Here is an 18,176-nt window from a genome sequence, read left to right as displayed (position 1 = left end):
TGAACTTGCGGCGCACAGGGCCATGCTCCAACCCACTGAGCCACCTGGCCTGGCCTTAAATTCCTTTCATTGCTTCAGTTGCCTTTGGATAAAGGTAAAAATCTTTACCTGAAGGTTCAGTCTGGTTCCCCACCCACCCTTCCAGGGTTCTCTGGCACGCCTGTTTTGTAGCCAGGCAGGACTGGATCTTAGGCTAAGCTATGTGCTGCCGTGCCCCTCCTGCCTCAGGGCCTTTGTCCATGCCTCCTGGTCTCCCTCTGCTGCTGTTTCCTCTCGGCTTTTGCCCCTGCTTCAGCGTATTCTCAAATATGGACGAATATTGTAGCTAACTGCTAATTAATGGGTTTTGAGTGCTTGCTTTTTGTCAGGCTTGTGCTTTACCCACATTGTATCTCTTAATCCTCACAGAACCTGCAGGTGGTATTGTTGTCCTTATTTAGCACACCAGGACCTGTACCTTCCCCCACGTCATGCAGCTAGGAAGTGAAGTTGCTGGGTTGAACTTTTCGCTTGCTGAATCCTCAGACCGAGAAAAGTTCCTGGTTATAGGCTCCTGGGTCCCAGCCTCCAGTTGTCCCCTATAACACAGGCACCACACTCACTATTAAATGTCTGCCTTCCCAGTGAAACCGAAGCTGTATGAGAACAGAGACCGTGTGTGATTCGCTCCCGTGCCAGGGCCAAGGGCACACAGTGAACGCTCACTGCTCATGCTCGCAAGACTTCTTGAGCGGACGTTGAACGCGTGGGAATCTCCACTGCACCACATCTCTCTGGGGCAGTAGCTTGGAGTCTGGAGTCAGAAAGGAGTTCAAGTCCAAAGTCTGACAATATACATATAACCTTGAGCTTCTGTTTAACCTCTCTGAGCCTCCATTTCTTCCTCTATAAAATGGAGATGATGATACTTGTCCCCCTTACAGAATTGCTCTTGGGAACAAATACAATGATATCAAAAAGTTCTCAGCACAGAATGTGATGTATCCTTTTGTCTTTCTAATCTTGAATGTGAACTATTGAAGGGCAAGTATCAGACCTTAGCATCATTTTGTATGCTGTCCTGTGCCTGGCATAGATAGTCTCTTGCAGATAATAAGTAGTTATATGGTACGTAATGTTTTTGCGGGGCTAGGGTTTAGGATTCTAGCCTCTTTTAATGTACAGGTCACAGGGTGAATCACACAGAGTGGTTTTTAAAAAATTGTTCTTTCTCAGCTGAGCGGGATCCTTGCTGGTTGCTCCGGGTGGAGTGGGGTGAGGCAGCACGGTGAGAGTTGAGTCAGCATCTCTCCAGGCCAGACAGTGCAAGATGCACGACTCTTAGAAGATCCACAGACCTGGAGACCATGGGTGCAGCCAGAGCCCATGGAGTTGCTGAGGTCCGGTTTCGATTCATTCATTCATTCATCAAACATTTATATAACACATTCATACAAAGCGCTCTGTACACAGAGTGCTGCTCTAGGTATGCTGGGCAGTGAGGCTCACACCTCTAGTGCCGGCCACAGAAGTGTCACCCACGGAATTAAAGTTACAGGTTCTCGGGTGTCGCACTCTGATAAAGTGCAGGGTGGCCCTGGGGCTGTGTTTTAGAAAAAACATCTCACCCGATGCTGATGCACTACTCCGGGAAAGTGAGCACACTAACGGCTCTGTCCCTATTCACAAAGATGGTTGGAGCGCAGGTAATGGGAAAAACTTAGTCAAGTACCGTCGGCTTGGTTTTGTTTGTAGTAGGAATCTATTGGCCCGTATCGTCCATCCTGCAAAGTAGAGCCTAAGGCTTCGTAGAAAGGGTCAAGCAATATCGTTGTATCCATGCTGCTGCTGTTGGGGCTGAAGGCGGGCTGGTAGGAGAATATGTGGGCTGATGGAATGTGTTTATGCATACAAGCTAGTCCATAATTAGAAGCATGCGTGGTAACATAAGCTCGACTTAGGTGTAGTAATTGCAGGCCAGGAAAAGATGAGATCAAATCGTCTGCAGAAGTCTGACTTTGCGAACAGGTTGTTAATCCAGAAGAATCAATATACTGGCGAGTCTAAATATTGATGAGTGCCTTCCTATCAATATTCAGCAAGTGTCTGCAGTATCACCCACCCTGTGGACAGTCCTCCGGCTTCCCTGGAAATTGGGAATGGGGATGAGGCAGGGATAATGTAGGGATGCTGGACGTCACTACGCACACAAACACAAAGTAAGCCCAAATCCTGAATACGAATGTGTCGATTTGGGACAGCCGAAAATGTGCTCAGTGCTGAGCCAAAGCCTCTAGAAGTCAAAGCTTTTCTCCTCCTCCGGTCCTGGATGTGAAATAATGCCAAGCTACTGCATTTCACACAATCACGAATTTGATCGTTACTGGGGTGGAAGAGTTTGGTCCCAACGTTACACCCAATCAGCAAATGTTATTGCGCACCTATCGTGTATGGAAGGGCCTTTCTAAATATTCCAGTGAAAAAGCCACTTAGTTAATTATGAGTTTATTCAGAGCGAAATGTTTAAAAGCTATCTCAACCTTCCTGTTAATAGGATCTGCTTTTAGTAGGAGGGTAACGAGACGTGTCACCCAATGGCCATTTATTGATTTGATTGTGATTTTATTTTTTATGTGCGTAGGTATGAGTCTTTTGAGGGTGTTTTGTGCTCTTCTAAATGGCAGGTAGTTGGATCACAGGACAGACTGTTAACACAGGACTTTCCAAGGGACTAAGTCAGCATTTCATCCAAGGTCATGGACGTAGGTTCTGACCATCACCCTACTTTAGCTTTAAGTTAAATTTTGTTTGAAAATTTCCATGATTGGTCTAAAATATTTTTCCCTGAAAAAGTATGATTAAACATATCAAGCTGCTGCTAAATTAATATATCTAGAAGAAATAACCGAAAATAGCAGGATATGATTAACATTTGATTCATAGCCTGTTTTTATCCTGTTCTGGAATATGAGTGTCCAGATTTGCAGAGCAATGAGTGTCCTTTTTGAGAAAAAAGGAAATTGCTATTTTAGTTGTAAAGTTCTCCTCTTTTCTTTTTTCAGTTCTCAGCCTTACGGAAGGACTGTCATTTGAGAACTTGTCCCATTAACGACCACTCTCAAAGAGTTGTTTCTCCCAGACTAGCAGTTAGCCTATTTAAGAATTCACTGTCAGTTTTATAGGGTGTGATAATGTGATTCTTTTAATGCCGTTTAAAAGCCCTTATCTCTTACAGATACAAATAAAAATGTTTATGGGTAAAATGATGCCATGTCTTGGTTTTGCTTTAAAAATATTCCGGCCAGACAAAACAAAGAGCGAAGAAAAAGAAAATGGGGAAATACATTTGTAATGAGAATAGCAGAATGTTGGTAATTGTTTAAGATGGCTGATGGGTATGTAGGAGTTCATTATATCCTCTCTTTGCATGCGTTTAAAAAATGTCCACAATAAAAGTTTTTAAAAGATTGGTCTCGGTGATTCTAGGTCATATTGTTGTTTCACCCTCTGTTAGGAGTCCTTCAGCAAACCTTCTTCCTCAAGCGCACCTAGAAGGGACATTCTCATTGTCCCTTCTCATTCTTTGTTCATAAATGTAAGCCCAGCGCCCGTGAATCAAATAACCTGTGACGGAGCAAGGGGACTAAAAAGGAGCCCGTGACCTGGTCACCGTGAGCAAGTCACATCTCTGATCTTCAGCTTCCTTATCGGACCATGATCACAGGGGACTGGGTGACCTCGACTACCCCTGTCCAGTTCTATGTGTCTCTGCATCCAGCTTCTAGGAAGAAGGACCGTGATGATGCTGTGGCTGCGACAGTGTGAAACAATTAGACCTGGAATGCATGTGCGCCTCACGACGGGTAGCTTTGTACCAGGTAAGTGTCTGCTCCTTCCTTTGAGACACTTCCTAGCACTCCCTTCTCTGTGAGCCACCCTGAACGTGCTCTCCCGGCGCTGGTTTCTTTCCAAGAGTAATCGGGGCTTTTAAGCCACAGAGTTGCATTCAAGAACCTGCCTTAGAGTCTTTGTGGTCCCTGGGAGAATGTTTGACATCAGCTGTTTATTTTCAGTAGAAGATGGCTTAGTTGTCAGACCACATATACTCCAGCTTGCACTATGTATGACATCCTGAAATATCATATTAATCAAAACTTTTGATAGCTTCTTTTTAAAACTGACTTTTAAAAAATATCTTATTTAATTTATTTTTAGAGAGAGGGGGATAGAGGGAGAAAGAGAGGGAGAGAAACATCCGTGTGTGGGTGCCTTTCGACCACCCCCTACCAGGGACCAGGCCTGCGACCCAGGCATGTGCCCTAAGAATCCACAAGCAACCCAGGCATGTGCCACAAGCAACCCTTTGATGGGCAGGCTGATGTTCAGTCTCCTGAGCCACACCAGCCAGGGTTTTTGTGTGCGTGTGTTTTGTTTTAAAGGCAGTTAATACCTTCTACACAATACTTGTTTTCCTTTGCCACAAAAAGCGAGTGAGATCAGGAGCACACGGACCATTTGTGAACCGGCAGTGGCATCCCATACGTTCACACTGTTACGCAACCTTCGCTGCCGTTGCATCCAGAACTCCCTCATCGCCCACACTGAAATTCCCTCCCCGTCACACACCAACTCCCCCATCTGTCCCTTGCCTCAGCCTGGTGACCACCCTTCCACCTGCCCGTCTTTATGGACTTGACTCTTCTAGGGACTTAAGGTGAGTGGAGTCATACGGTATCTGTCCTTCTGTGTCTGCTTTATTTCATGCAGCAAAATGTCCACACGCTTCATCCCCTTTGTGGCTTGTGTCAGACTTTCCTCTCTTTTTAAAGCTGAATCATATTCCATCGTGTGTGTTTTGTGTATCCATCTATCCCTTGATGGATACTTGGGTGGTTTGCCCCTTTGGGCTTTTGTGGATAACTCTGCTACAAACACTGGAGTATACAAACTGGTTATTTGTTCTCGTTCTTTGTTGTTTTTGCTGTTGCTTTGCATGCTTTCCAGGGGGCTTGGGATGCGTGTTTACCCGTCTATTACTATTCTAGAAGTTTCTTGGAAGCCACACTTTAAACGTATAATCCGGTAAAATCGGAAAACATTTTTTTACCGTGCTCCTCTGAATGAAATCAAGTCAAAATAACTTAGGGGATCTTCTCTGAAGAGAGAAGGACCCAGAAGTCTGGGGGAGTTGGGGAGCGGGGGAAGCATTGCCGGCAAGAGGGAGGACTGGCGCTTACGTGCAGGATAGATACTGAGAGCCAGCTGTTAACTACCACCGTCCAGAGCTGCTCCTGCCTCCGAGAGTAGCTCTGTGCAGGCAGAGAGAGCGGGAGGTGGGTGGGTTTTAATTCCGCTTCTGGGATGCACCTACGGAAAATCTTCTTTTGGCTCTGCTTGCCAGAACGCCCAGCCGCGCTGAGCATGCCCCTCCTGCACCCCACCCCCACCCCCTGCCTCCCCTGCTGATGCTGGTACTTTGGATTTGGTGGTGGGGGGGGGGGGTCAGAGTCACCCAATCTGTATCAGAGTAACTGTTGGTTCCTGATTTTAACATCATCATTTAAAAACTTGTAAAGGCTCACAAGAGTCACGAACGCGTCTACATTTTACCTGGCGTGGACGTGTCTTAGCTTTGCAACGAGGGAATAAGGGGAGGGCCTGGAGGGACAACCTTGATGACATCAGCCACCTGTACTCCTGGGAACATCTCAGAGGCAAGTTTGTTAGCGACCTGCTGTGCCAGGGCCAGCGGGCAATGCTAGAGAGACTTGGGTGAAAGCAGTCTGGGATTTTACGGCCACCAGAGAGACTCCAGGATAAATAAAAGACACTTGGCGAGCTGCTGGCATGCTTGTCTTCGTTCAGCAAATGTTTATGGACCTCCTATTGCTACGTCATAGGTGCGGTAGATACAGCAGCAGAAAAGACACAAAGATTTTCTAAAAAGTCCCTGAAGTTCCTGAGCTCTCATCCTGGTATGGGAGACAGGTAATAGAACGAGTGCGAAGGTATTTCCAGACGGGAGACTACAAAGCACCATGTAGTCCCAGTTAAATCCTTAATCGTGGTTGACCAAATGCATTGCAAGAACCCTTTAGCTTGATTATTTCAACTTTGTCTAGTGGTTTATTTCAGTTATGATTTGCCTATGAAAGTATAATTTACCAACAAACCTTACTTTGCAAGGTAAGGTCTTCCTCTTCCTTAAAGACTGAGAAAATGTGCAGATTGATGTGTACAGAGAACAGTGTCAGGAATCTGGTCCCGTGCAGACTGGCTCGTTCAGATTCTGAGGGCCAACGGCATTTCGGATGAAACCCACGTTTCCGTGGTCTGGGGGTGCTGACAGTTTGGAAGCATCCTCCAACAGGTTTGAAACTTCACCCACGGTGTCTTAAATTGGCTTCTCCGCTTGTTCCCTTTCTCTGGTGTTTCATCCTTTGGAAGGGAGTGGGAGGTGGGGAGTGGGAGGTGGAGGAGGAGGGTGATGTTCTTCTGCGCTGTGCCCCGTGGGCCGCACGCAGATAAAAATAGCATGCTGACATGGTTAGGTTGGTGCTTGTTGTGTCTAACTGGTGGTTGGGTATTTCATGTGGACTTGTTTTTTGCTCTGGAAAATGTCGAGAGGAGGATTTCCAGATACGAGAGCGCCTTGGTTTCCGGACCATTTGGCGGGACACCATGCTGCTCCTGTGGGAGATGGGAAATCCCTTCAGGAATGAAACTTCCGTCGTTGACTCAGTAAGGGCAGGGCAAGGAGCTGAACGGACCTCACTTTCTTTGGATGGTTGCATCCAAAGAACGTTCCTGAAATATGTAAATTGCAAGAATGGCCAATTACAGTAAAAGGAGTATTGCCTAATGTGTTAGAAAAGGGGTTCTACTCTTGGGGGTAGAAGGATAGGAGGTGAACTTGGTGTTTATCAAAGAGGGCGTGGTGGGGAAAAGATAGGTCATTTAGGGGGTATGTCACTGCTCGGTGTAAACTGTTCACGCAGAGGTGATTTTCTTCCTCTAAAGGGTAGTCTCCTTTTAATCAAGGCCACACCTAGATGCTCAAAATTTTAATTACTTGTATGTGTCTCATATGCAAAGACTTATTCCATTTCTAATCAGTCTGGGGGCAAATAATTTTGCCAGTCAAGTACTCATGTCTCTGAAAAGGCAGGGAGAAGCATTTAGAAAATAGAAACCTAGATATGAATTTTATACAATTAGCAAATTGGTTTTTACGGCATTCAGATTGATGTCAGACAAGAAGAATTGCATTTTCCTTATGGAAGAACTTATAGATAAGAGAAAAACGTGCCATTCAGCCAGGTATGGTCTGGTGAGGGTGTTATTATCTGTTTATATAATAACCCCCCAAAGGAATATGTGAAATAGCTGCTCACACATTTTCTACTCCTATCGGACTGAAGCAATTAGCCTGGAAACTTGGTGTCGTTGTGAAGGGATTGCATTTCACACAGTCACCACTTCACAGACTTGTTTAGAAGGTTTGTTTGTTTTGCCTTTTTAAAAATTGTGGGGACCTGGGGGAACAGTGTTGACAGTGGAGATGATTTAAGTCTCTCTGTAAAACTTCAAAGAATTTTGAAAGAGTAATGCCCTTCTTTATACAGGCGAAAATCTAACTATCTGACTATTAATTATGTCGACAGACAGAAGTCAGGTTTAAAATTGTTTTCCGTTCACTTCTGCTTGATACAAAATGGTTAACGTGGTTTTCCTTTTCCCTCATTGGTAAGCGGCGCTGGACAGTGAACCAATCAAAATGTCTTCTGCTTTCTTAGTTGATACAATTAAACTTCAGGAAACGTCCTGGTGCCCTTCTTCGCTTCCCTTAGCACACCGCTGGCATATGGGACCGCTTCTCTTTTCATCTTGCTCTTTTATAGATCCGAGAGACTACTCACCAAGTTAAAGAGGTCTTCTGTAAGTGGTAAATTACATTTACATAAGAGGTAGAGGGTCACGGTGCTCACTCTAACAAAAAATGATAAACCTAGGAAGCCCGTCTCTGAGGCCTCTCGTATATTATTTAGGAGATTTTCTCCTGAAAGTTGTGAAAACGCTTTTAGGAACGCGGATTATCTTAAAATGAGTTGTTATTATTGGGAGCAGCTCCGTCTTATTGAGAAATACAGGAGAAAATATGTTTGGTATACTAGCAAGAATATAATGAGTCTGGAAATGTCATAATGTTCATGGTATTATTAATTCAGAAGGATGTCCCTAGGAATCCTCCGAGTGAAAATTTGAAAGTTTAATATCTTATTGGTATTTTAGCCTACATTTTTTGATTACTAGAGAGGGTAAGCATCTTTTCGTAGATTTGTTAGATATTCAGATTCTTCCTTCTGTGAATTGCCTATTCTAATTCTTTATCTAATTTTTCTATTAGATTTCCTGCCTCTTGTTGATATATAGAACTTATGTGTATTTTCTACATACTAATTCCTTGAGTTTTATTTTATTTTATTTTATTTATTTTATCTTTAGAGGGAAAGGGAAGGAGAGAAGGAGAGAAATATTAATGTATGGTTGCCTCTCGTGAGTCCCCTAGCTGGGAACTGGCCTGCAACCCAGGCATGTGCCCTGACTGGGAATCGAACCGTGATCATGTTGTTGGCAGGCCCGCGCTCAATCCACTGAGCTACACCAGCCAGGGCTTAATTCCTTGAGTTTTAGAGGTGGCAAATATATTCTAGGCTGTCCCTTATCTGTTAACTTTGCCTATAATGTCCTTCTTTAAAAAGGAATCCTATTTTTTTATTCACCTGAGGAGATTTTTTCATTGTTTTTGAGAGAGAGGAAGGGGGAGAGAAACATTGACTGGATGCTTCTTATATGTGCCTAGACTGGGGATCGAACCCACAACACAACATAGGTGGGTGCCCTGATAGAGATCTGAACCTGCCAACCTTTTGGTTATGAGACAATGTTCCAACCAACTGAGCCATACTGGCCAGGGTCTAGGAATACTCTTTTGGTACACTGAAATCCACAAATTTTCCCCCAGATCGTTTGTGGTTTTTATGCTTCCTTTCCTAACTCCTTCTCATTTTTAGGTCACGAAGATATTCTTCTATATTTTCCTTTTTTTTTTTGGGTTTCCATTTCAGATTAAAGTATCCAGTCTAGGACAGTTAACATTTTTATGTGGTGTGAAGTAGGGATCCAACTGTGTTTTTCTCCATGTAGTGACCAGCTCTCCCAGAATCATTCCCTAAATAATCTATCCTCTTTCTCTTCGTTTGCATAATGATACCACCGCTGTGGTGCGTGAAGTTTCCCTGTGCATGTGGGTCTGTTTCTGGATCACTGTTTTAGTCTATTGGTCTGTTTGTTGATTCCTGTACCAGTAGGAGAATATTTTCTTTGCTGTGGCTTTGTGGTCTGTCACAGTAGCTGGTAAGAAAAATGCTCCATCTTTGCTTGTGCCTTAGCTATTTGATATGCTTTTTAAAATTAATTAGTCACATTTCTTTCAAAGTCATGCTGGAATTGTGGAATTCCATGCTGGAATTGTGGGACTGGAAATGTGAGATAGTGTTATTTGGGGAAGAATCTACAGATTTCTGCCGGTAAGCTGTTCTACAATGACACGCTAGTCCGTCTTTTCTGGGCTTCCTTTATGTGTTTAGGATTTGTAAGACTATTTTTAGGACTATCGAGGATGAAAATCATTAGAGATGTATTTAAAGATAGATTTACAAGGGTATAGTGGATATTTGGAAACGATCCACGTGTCCAGTAACAGAGAGATGATTAACTAAGTTGAAAATAGTTTGATGTATGCATTAACAGAAAGTTACATCAATAAAATCATACTTTTAAAGAATCTTTAATGACATGAAAAAAATCTTGTTATAATAGTACATAATTAGCTGGTGAGATTACAGGGATTTAAATTGTCATATATATTTTGGGTATGTTCCAGATTTTCTAAAGTGAACATGTTTTATTTTTAAAACGTTTTTTCCTATATTTGAAAAATGGTTGGAAGTAAGTAAGTTAAGCATTTGCCATCCGACTCCACAGGACCGTTGGTTGGGAAAATGGTTTCTGACTCAGCGGATGAGTTCATCAAGCGAGAAGCAAGAATTCCGATGTAGGTTTCCCAGCGAGACTCAGCCTGCTCCATCTGCTGGGACTCCTCACAGGTTTTCAGGCCGCCTGACTCAGCTGAGCATGAGTAAATGTGACTTCACACATTCGCTGTTGCAGGTCACAAATATTCAGCACTGTGATGCTATGCAAAGCACTCAATTAGAGCCACTAAAGATAAGGGGTGAGTCAGACAGCCTCAGCCCTGAGGAGGCTTAGCGTGGCCTACGCAGATTGAGAATTTGCCTGACTTCCACCCTCGGTGCCAAGTTTCGATTCTCCTATGCTCCGCTCACCCTAGACTTTTTTCGCTTTTCTCATAATCTTATTAGAGGTAATAGAATGATGCAAGGTTTGCGTGCCTTCTCCTGTATGGGAGAAAAGAGAAAGGAGGTTACACTTCTAGCTTCTAGAATTAAGGTTTTAAGACTAATAATAGCCCATGTTTATTGAGCGGCTACTATGTGGCAAACGTCACATTTAATTATTGCAACAACTCCCATGCAGAAACTCCTGTCATCCTGTGACAGACAAGATACTGAAGTTCAGAAAGATTTATTAACAGCTTGAAAGTGGTCAAGTCAACACTCCAACTCTGTCCACAGGCCTCAGAAGACCATGCTCCTAACCACTGAGCCACCCTGCTTCCCCAGTGCTGGTGCGGTGAGGGCTCACATCTGTACCCTCCTGCTCAGGGGTAGCTGTGATTTGGAGGCCAGGTTTTTGATGGCTTCTTGAGGTGGAAAAGGGGAGGGACAGGGTTCTGGCTTTGTCCTGGGGTGGGGGGGGGGAGGGTATCAAGTTCCTCCAGGCGTGAGAAGTGGGGAAAGAGGAGAAAAGGGGTTGTAACTTGTGACAGCGAGTTTGTCCTCCCTGTAAATGGGGTTCTCACAAACCCAACCAATCTCCAGGGGCTTCCTGTCTTTATCCTGTTAGGCTCCCTCCACTAGCATGCTCCTCCCAAAATAGTGACTGAAGGCGTGGTATGGAATGGGAAGGCAGGGAGAGGGGTTTTAAGCAGCAGCAGAGTTTAAATGTTTCCATGTAAATATGATCCCTCTGACAGCTGGGAGGAAGGCAGCTCAAGATTTCTGATAACCAGCTCCTTTGCTCTGTGTTGTGAAGGTGAGGTGAGAAGGAAAGAGTCCCGTCCGCTGACCCCATTGTTAAAGTTCTGAGCTTTCCCAGAGTGCTTCCCTCTCTGCTCATATCAGCAGCTTATCTGATCCGTTCTGGAATCCTAGCCAACTTTTCCTTTACTGTGCCCCATTGAGGCCCTCTACGACCTTGAGGGAGGCTCAGTACAAAGGTAAGCCATGCATTTGTAGTGATGTATCATGGGGAATAGCCCGTGTGTGCTTTAAGGGCCTTTGTGCACTGGGCACATTTCGGTGAAAAATGCTTCAATGGAGACCAGGGGGACATTTTATCCACGGGCTGAGGTTGGGAGAAGTTCTTCTATTTCCCTTTGGGGGATGTTTCTCTATCTTATTGATGACTCGTCAGCATAAACACTGCAAAAACAATAAAAGTTAATGCACAATCAAAGTTAATGCTCCTTACCTCGTGGACTTCATTTCAAGCACTATGGAAGAGTCTTTTAATTCTCACTGTGTACTTCTGAAGTAGGTGCTATTATCGCTCCATTTCACAGATAGAGAAGTGGAGGACCAGAGAGGTAACTATCTTGCCCAAGGTCCACAGATAATAGTCTTGACCCCTGTGTCACACAAAGAATATGTCAGTGTCAAGCAAGTTTTTAAAAAAATGTGTATGTAAATATATATGTACTAGTAAAATAGTTAACATGTTACCTCCTTCTTAACAGGTTTTTACTGTGCTGTGTGTATTGTTTATAGGCACGATGTTGCACAGGACATCTTTAGAACATATTCATCTTGTGTAACTGAAATTTTATACCCATTGACTAGCAACTGCCCCCCACCACCCCCGACAATTGCCCGCCCCCTCCCCAGGCAACCACAGTTGTCTTTTTTGCTTCCGGGAGTTTGGGTATTTTATTTTATTTATTATTTTTAAAGATTTATTTATTTATCTTTAGAGGGGAAGGGAAGGAGAGAGGGAAAGAAATATCAATGTATGGTTGCCTCTCGTGGGTCCCCTGCTGGGAACCAGCCCTTGCATGTGCCCTGACTGGGAATCGAACCGTGATCATCTGGTTCGCAGGCCTGCACTCAATCCACTGAGCTACCCCAGCCAGGGCTAGGAGTTTGGGTATTTTAGATACCTCACATAATAGGGCCATGTGTACTCCTGTGACTGGCTGATTTCATTTAGCACAATGTCCTCAAGGTTAATCCTTGTCTTTGTACATTGCAGATTCCCCTCCTTTTAAAAGCTGAGTGATATCCCGTTGCACGAATGCAACACGTTGGTGAACCATTCACCTGTTGATGGGCGTTCCCGTTGTTTCCATGCGTGGTTACTGTAAATGGAGTGACAGTAAGCCAAAGAGGGCTAATGTCTCTGCAAGATCCTGATTTGGCCAACAGACGCAGGAAAAGATGCTCAGCATCACTAATCTAGAAATGCAAAATCCAAACCACAGTGAGGTATCACTTCATGCCTAATAGGATGGCTATTATCCGACAAAAACAGCAGCAAAAAGTCCAAAAGACAAGTGTTGGAGCGTCCACGGGGAACCTGGAACCCTGGTGCCCTCTTGGTGGGAATGCAGAACGGTGCAGCCACTGTGGAAAGCAGGATGGAGATACTGAAACCAGAAAAAAACCGCGTTTGTGCTGCCTGGCACTTACCGAACCCAATAAGCAGAGACAGGGATTGAATCTTTTGGGTCACTGGTGCTTTATTCAGATGGCCAGTGATCTGAGAAGATGGCGGGTTCATACCTTAACAGAAAGTCTTAAATTCCTTTTTAAAGTGGCGCTTTTTATAAGGAGAAAAACTGTAGGTAAGGTGTTTGGAATTCAGGGAAAAGCTAATTGGGTTAAAAACTGCAGAATTATCACCCTGGGCCCTGGGTGGTGTCCTGGGCGGTCGTCATCTCCCCCTGGAGTACAGTGGCTCAGATACCATCTTGAATTGCTCACAGTCCTCCTGAGGATAATAGCCATCCTATTAGGCATAAAGTGATACCTCACAGTGGTTTGGATTTTGCATTTCTAGATTAGTGATGCTGAGCATCTTTTCCTTCGTCTGTTGGCCAAATCCTGAGGCACAAAGTGGAACTGCTTATGGTCTCCTGGAGTCAGAGTGGGTCACCCCTTCAGTTCCTGGAACAATAGCTTTTATGTGGATTGACTACTATGCTTATTAGCTATTACTTATACTAAAATTTTCCAACTCTTGAGTTCCCTATCAATACCTCAAAAAAATTAAGAATAGAACTACCATCTGATCCAGCAGTCCTACTTCTGGGTAAATTTGTTCCAGCGGGTTATTTTAAGGTGCGTTTAATTTTGTACAAGTCTGTATTGCTTTAACCATCTGGGTGGAGTTATTTCAGAACTTCTCACCCCATTTCTTTTTGTGGGAAACAGCACACAGGAAAGCGAGGACTCAGGTCTTTATAGTCACATACTAGGAATGAACCATGCCACCGCGAAACATTGTGTTAAAATACTGGATGAACCTGAAAGTTATGCAGCAGTTTTAGGAGAAATTCATGTTCTGGAAAGACACTGGCTGGTTTCCAGACACAGTCTTATCATCTGTGGGTGTGTCTCTGGCCCCTATTTCCATGATTATTTCCCGTTTCCCTTTCACTCTCACCTGAGCTGACTCACCCAGATAACGCAAACATTTGGCTCTATTGCTGGAAGGCTCCCATCAGGAGCTAAGGTTGAAACCAGTCAGCACTCTTGTGTGTTAATCTGTTTTCAGTGGCCTGTGTGCAGCTGCTAGGCAGATGGAGATTTGGTTTTAGCCACATCCAAGCTTTGCCTCGTACTAAGAAAAATAAAAAAGGGGGCAAGACAGAGGATAGTGTTTGCAGAGAGTGACGGTCACGTGTGGATGAGGTAGCTGGAGCGATGCGGGTGCTGCTGGGCCATGAGACCATGGTAACAGGAGGTTGGATTTCTGGTCAGGCTGCAGGATTCATGAGGTGAAAGAGCTAGAAAGCAGTGATCTAAGAGTGGAATGCTGGAAGCAAAGATTTCAGAGACAGGAAGTGATTCTGGGTGATGAGGAAGTTGAGGACCTGAGAGGTCGAAGCCTTGGCCGGCTAATATATTTGGCTATAGCTGCACCGAGGTTGATAGCGGCAACTGTGAGGTTGATGGCAGCAACTGTGCTGGAGAGGAACACAGGAAACCAGGAGCTTCGCATCTTCAAAGAACAAGGGTGAGTGGTGGGAGGGTGATGGATGATGCCAAATGAGGTAGTGAATACTGCTAGAGTTCAAGGGCGTGTTCCTTACAGGGTTGAATTGTGTGGAATCGGGGCGGGGCGGGGGGGGGCGGGGGGAGGGACTGGTTTTCTACATGAGAATGAGAAACAAGGATGCTTATATCATCTCCAGCCTTTGTGATACCTTGAATGTGGAGAAAGTGTCATTCATTTGAGAAGGATCCATGTGTAGCCGTGCGCACACAAGGAAGCACAGAGAGCAGGGGCACTCGGAAGTGTTTGAGGGTGGAGAGATTCTACAGATGGCATCTGTGAGTTCAAAAACACAGTAGAAAAGCATGGATGGTTCGGGAGTGATGGGAGGCTGGGCCAGTCGGGTGTGTACAGAGTCCTATGCAGAGACAAGTCAAGTCCCGCCTCCCTATTTATCTTGGTCACCCACCAAGGTCCAAGCTTCCAACCTGGAAGCTTCGATCTAAAGCATTTTGTAGCTGGGAAACAGTTCTAGTTTGAGTACATGATGGGCATGATTTGATATTCTGGATCAAATACTTGGCTGGTTTAGAAAAACAAAGTACTAATGAACTCACTTACATCTAGTTTCACGTTTGGGGTGTGAATCCAAACCTCTTCCTCTTGGACATGTTTGGGCTATTTTTCGGGATCAAGGGACATTCTCCTGGCAGTGGAGGAATTTACTTTTGCCTGGTGGGACTTACCTACAGCCTGGGAAGCTCAGGTATCTGACCTAGAATCAGGGCAGCTGGTCCTGCCTTGTGAGTTTGCTTTATTTCCTCTACTCCCTTAGCATTTTAATCTGAAAGTTAAGGGTTCTGGATTTAATGGTGTCTTTTAAAAAGTGTCCCACTGAGCGGAGTCCTCCTTTTTCCACCTAATGTGACTTCTAGGTTATACTTTTATCAGATACACTCAGTATTTCCTCCGTTCCCTACCCTGACCCACATAATCCCACCTGGTTGTTCAGCAGATTTGGTTAAAGTCTATTGCTCATAATTGCTGCTTATCTGACCACAAGACCAAATGACACATTGCACTGTACACGTCACCTGCCTTAAGTGACATTGGATAAGGAAACAAGTGGAGAATGAGCATAACGTAGTCTGTGTCAACAATAAAGGAGAAGCATTAAAGAGTAACATTTAAAAATTCTAGTTTGAAATTAAAGCAAGACATCTGACTGTGGTAGGAGGGTAAAAAATTTGGCCAAACATTGTCAATTTTGGATGGTTTCGTGAGTCTGCCCTTTTTTGGGTGAGATACACAATGACCACAAAGTACACAAGTCCTCTAAATCACTACACATCAACTTCTTAGTTGAAGTGCTGCTACTGTAGGATAACTTGTGTGCCCAGGTTTATGAAAATACACCTTGCTTCCTCTCATTTCTATCTAGAGAAATTCAGACAAAACCCCTTCACTAAGAGTTTTTCTGTGCTAGACGAAGATGACAACCTCCTTAGCTCTCGCCCGGTACCCCGGCACTTCCACCCAACCCTGACTTGGAGTGGGCGTGGTCCATTGGTTCAGTTCGTGAGCCCTGGCATCAGCTGGACCTAGATTTAAATCACAGCCACACCATGCACACTAGTTTCATGTTACTTAAATTCTTTGAGTTCAGTTTTCTCATCCATAAAAAGGGAGTGGTGTGCATAGTAGCTACTTTAATATTCTAGATTTTGAGAGTATTCAATAACTTGATGTGGTTTTAATGAGAATATTGGAAGGACTGACTCAACTCGGAACCCTTGCTCTTAGTTTCTTAGGAATGTAACAGTAGAAGAAAACTGAATAAGGAAATGAACCCCAAGCTTTTTTCTGGCTGAGAAAATTCCCACAATGCATGGCTCCAGATAAACAGTGTCTGGTGGAAACTTGCAGCCTCGAGGATATCCAAGGCTTGGAGAATGACGGTTTCTAACTTACAGCACTTGCATATATATATAATCTTTAATATATATATATATATATATAATATATATATTAAATATTTTATTTATTTATTTTTAGAGAGAAGGGAAAGGAAGGAGAGAGAAAGTAGGGGAGAAATATCAATGTATGGTTGCCTCTCATGTGTCCCCTGCTGGCAACTGGCCTGCAACCCAGGCATGTGCCCTGACTGGGAATCGAACCATGATACTCTGGTTCACAGGCCCATGCTCAATCCACTGAGCTACACCAGTCAGGGCACACTTGCTCATATTTTAACCATTAGGATGGTCCCATCTGGCAGGACTTAAAGTATGGCCTATTTCTTTTTTGTATAGGTCATTGTTTTATTCCCCACTGATTACAGACCCCTTTAATTGGGGTTCATTTCCTTATTCGGTTTTCTTCTACTGTTACATTCCTAAGAAACTAAAAGCAAGGGTTTCGAGTTGAGTCAGTCCTTCCAATTAAAGTTAAGTCCAAAATGAACAAAGTGCAGCCAGGTCCTGGCAGGTAAGTATAGTTCACAGGGCAGGCAGGAGAGAAGTAGGCACCGCTTGTCCAGTATTGACCATCGCCTGTTCGTCTCTCACCTGTGACCACATTGCCTTTCTAAGCATCGCATTATCTGCAGCTTTTATTGGTCTTTCCCCGGTCTTTGTCTCTGTGGTCAGGAATTTGTTCTGAACGTAGCTGCTTAGCTTTTTATGGTCCCCAGAGCCACGGAAGCTGAAGTAGAAGCGGTCCTTTGGGAGCATCGTGAAAATCTGGCTCAACAGATACTGAGTTTGTTTGGAAGTTAAATCTGACATGCTGAAGCCTGTATCCTCCTTTCGAAGCAACGTGTCCATAATGGCTCAGCGTCATCTCTCTCTATGGTGGGTGTGGGACCCCGTGCTGGGGAGACAAGCACACCGCTACCCCAGTACCGTGATTTTATTATCAGGAATCACTGTCATCTCTTACCGTAAAAAGAATCTCTTAGATCAACTTTTGAGGTTCCAGTAACATTTGCCCATGTGCTTATGGAAATTTAGTATATTAAAGGTGACATTTCAAATCACAGGGTATGGTGGAGTGTTTAATAAATACTAGTGAGAAATCGGTTGTTATTGGGAAGGAGATAGAACTTTGTTCTTATCTCACAGCATGCTATAAACTAAATTTCAAATTGTTCAGAGGATTAAGCATAATAAACAACCTCGTGATGTGCTAAAATTATATAAAGATTATCTTAGTAATTTGGAGGAGAGAAAGACACAAGCCAGACACCAAACCTAGAAGCCACCCCCTGCCAGATAGACAGAGAGCTTATGTAAAATTAGAAGTGTTTTCATGATGAAAGTTACCATAAAATAAAAGATAAGAGACAGACAAAGAGGAACTATGCTCAACATATATAACACACAAGGGTTAATATTTGTGAAACCAAAAGAGCCCCTACAATCATTAATAATGAATAAGCCGAACAATAGGAATCGTGAAACCACCAAGGAAGAAATATAAATGGCCCATTTACTTAAAAAGTTGGTAAACAATCTGTACCCAATTATAACGTGTGTGTACATTTATTAAAACATCAAACTGTAGACTTACTATGGGTGAATTGTATGGTAGGAAAATTATAGCTCAACTGGGCTGTTAAAAACTCCTTTGCAGTACTTTTCATTTACAACACTTGCCTGAGGTCAAACACACGGCTTCCCCATGACCTGCAGGGTATTCAGTGTGACCTCCTTAACACAGCCCTTCACAGTTTAAATCAGGTCATTCTGTCATGCTGTCCCCCCAGACCGTCGCTTCCA

Source organism: Sturnira hondurensis, unplaced genomic scaffold (genome assembly GCF_014824575.4).
Source record: "Sturnira hondurensis isolate 20B ecotype Veracruz unplaced genomic scaffold, ASM1482457v3 Scaffold0022215, whole genome shotgun sequence".
Taxonomy (NCBI): domain Eukaryota; kingdom Metazoa; phylum Chordata; class Mammalia; order Chiroptera; family Phyllostomidae; genus Sturnira; species Sturnira hondurensis.
This window is presented reverse-complemented; position numbering follows the sequence as displayed.